This window comes from Cynara cardunculus (genome assembly GCF_001531365.2).
Source record: "Cynara cardunculus var. scolymus isolate 2C chromosome LG 13, CcrdV1, whole genome shotgun sequence".
Classification (NCBI taxonomy): domain Eukaryota; kingdom Viridiplantae; phylum Streptophyta; class Magnoliopsida; order Asterales; family Asteraceae; genus Cynara; species Cynara cardunculus.
Window position 1 is genome coordinate 19083115 of NC_037540.1, and position 3462 is coordinate 19086576.

Sequence of the window (3462 nt, forward strand, 5' to 3'; positions counted from 1 at the left end):
TTGTAGTCATGATACCCATCCACTCCCAGCCACCCGATTACATCCCACCACTTTCGTCGGCACAACTACCACCATGCCGCCCTAACCCACCCCACCCTACCCCTAACCTAACCCCCCACCCCTACACCACTATTGTCGCCTTCACAATCGCCACTCACCTGCACCCTACCCTACCCTACCCCAACCCACCATGCCACTATTGTTGTTGTCATGCCCACCCACTCCTAGGCCCCAACCACCCGACCACTATCCCACCACTATCATCGTCACTACTACCATCCCACCACCTACCTTTATTCACCCTATCATCCTGCCCTGCCCCCACCCATGTCCCACCTTACCCTACTCTAACCCACCACTAACCACCATCCTACCACTTTAGTCATCATAGCTACCACCTACCACCCACTCTGACCCCACCTTCATTGTCTCGCCTAGGAGTAGCAATGGGTCAGGTTGAGTTGGGTTCGGGTTCAACCCATTTATTAAACAGGTTGAAAATCTCAACCCAACCCCACCCATTTAATTAAATGGGTTGAGTTTTTTCAACCCAACCCAACCCAACCTGTTGGGTTAATGGGTTGACAGCGGATTGACCTGTTTACGATTTTCTTAACCCAACCTTTTAAATAAATGGGTTGAACTTGGATTGACCCATTTAATTTTAAAATTTTGAATAAAAAAAGAACTAGACTATTTAACGTTTTTGAATAAAACATATAACACAACCACAAATACAACCAAATTGTTCAAAGTTTGAATAAAACACAACCACAACAAATATATTGTTCAAAATAAGTTGAATTTTTTTAAATTCTAAGTAAAAGAAGCATATGAAGATTGAAGAATTGAAGGCAGAAAGTCGAGACTCATGATACTGATTAGTAATCAATTAATCGAAGCGTATGAAGAATCGAAGATTGGAGGCAGAAGGATTGAAATCGAAGAGTCGTCATGAAACTTGGGCCAATTTATTTAAGAAGGAACAAAATAAAAAATTAATATAATAGATATAATATTAAGAATAAAATAAATTTATATAATATTTTAAGTGGGTTGAAAACGGGTTGAAAATAAGTCAAAAAATTCAACCCAACCTAACCCATTTATTTAAATGGGTTAGACGGGTTGACCCATTTATTTAAATGGGTTAAAAATCTCAACTCAACCTGCTAATTTTGGGTTGAGTTCGAGTTGGGTCATTTTTTGCCACCCCTAGTCTCGCCCACCCTGTCTGCCCCTAACAACCCTAACCTATAGAGCAAGATTGGGGCATGATTGGTGGGGGCAGGGTGGGGAGGTGATAGTTGTGATGACGACATTAATGACATGGTGGTTGGTAAGGTGTAGGCGGGGGAATGGGTGAGATAGTCCAAACAAAGACATTTGTTCCAAATATTTTGAGAGATTTTATTCCAATTCCTACCGACTAAACGCATGGTCAAATTTCATCAAAATTTCATCAAAATTTCATTATAATTCCTTCAAAGTCAAATTTCTTTGATGGATTCCAATTTCATCAAATTCCATTATATAAACCAAACACCCCTAAAGGTTTTATCATTCAAAAAATAGTTTAAGGACTTCATTTAAAATAAAATAGTTCGTTGAATTTTTCAGACTTTTCCCCAATTAAAAGAACCATATTCATTTTTATCAAGGTTTTAGTTATATTATGAAGAAGTAAAGAACTAGTTGTAGTAGATCAAAGACGGTGGACTAGCCAAGTTGGTGTTTTGAATTTTGGGCCATCATTTTATAACTGACCAATTTAATTACAACTAGATATACAAATTAAATCTATTGATTATAATTGGGTTGCATGATTTCTGCAGCTATTTGCTTGAAGCTGAAGTTACATCAACGAGCTTCTAATATTGGTTCATTCACGATTTCTTACTAATTGTTTTTTTTTTAATGGTATTCATCCATATTGAATGAACAAAGAAATGTCAAGCAAATCCTTTTGTACATGTTTCGCAAAATTTCTAAATTTATCTTACATGTGGATCTGATATATACCTTTATCTTTAAGTAAAACTATTAGTTGTCACTTACTTTCTATATAAACATGAGAAAGACCAATAATATATATAATATTTTAATATTTAAAAAAATAACATTTTATTTTCTTTATGATTAAATAAACGATTAAAATATTAAATGTAATCTAACAAATACACACATATATATATATATATAGAGAGAGAGAGAGAGAGAGAGAGAAATTATCATGAGTCAATAGGTTTTTCATCATTGTGGTTTGTTAAAATTTATAATTTTTGTTTTTATGGTTTAGAAATTGTGGTTTTCATCTCGATGATTCGTAATTCATTACTATTTTCTTCTTTTATGATTTATAATTTATTGTTATTTTGGTCCCTGTGGTTTACAATTATTTACTGTTTTGGTCACGTGTATTTTAAGGTAGTAATTAGTCTAGGGACTAAAATAGCAATAATTTGTAAACCATAGGGACAAAAATTAAAATCGTACTTTTAAAATCACGAAACAGGCCGCAACCGTCACCAATATCTTTTAGGAACTACCAAGAGAAGTTCCAGTTATAACTACCCTCAGCCCCTCGGCCTTGACCACCATGGAAGCACCACCGCCAATTCCATCCAAGATAACCAAGACCTACTTCACATTACAGAGGAAACTTCAAGAAATTGAAGCAGAAATCATCCAATTCACCAATTTACCCATCGATGCTCTAGGCCTCGATGTTGTCGCCCGCAGGATTGAGAAAAAACTTGTCTTCTTCAGAAACCTCTTAACCACTGAAATCGCTACTTACGGTTCGATGTCGCAGCAGTTGTTGGAATTCAAAGCAAGACTAATAGAACTGGAGGACGAATTTTTTCGGCGGAATTCGCACCCTGTGAATGTTCATGAGGATGACGATAGCGAAAACGGTTCCGTGTGTGAATCCTGTTTGAACCATGATCGTGAGGTGCAGATCAGTGAGAAATCGAGTGTTTACGAAGTTCCTGAGATGTTATTCGAAGAGGCGTTTGATGAATCGATTATGCCGCCAGCCGGTTCGGAAGAGGCGCCGTTTGACGGTGAGCAGGAGAAAAGCGGTGGTGGTTGGCGGTGGTGCAGGACTGTGGTGGTTGTGATGACGACGATGAGTAGCGTTTTGACGGTGAGGTTTTGGAGTTATTTTAACAGCAATTCACATGAAGGTTTTCTTACTCCTACTTGATTTGTGTTTGAATTTATTACCTCTTCTTCCTTGTAGAAAAAAACCATGTTTAACATCAATTAACACTAGTTTAACGTTAATTATTTGATCATGGATTTGATTAGAAACTAATGGTTGTGTTCTTGCATGATCCAAGTAACTACAGCAATGATATATGTTTACGTATGAACAAATCATATAATCATTTGCTTAACTAGGGTGGATCGCTTTAATGCCTACATTTACTTGAACACCTTTTAGAACCCTCCCTA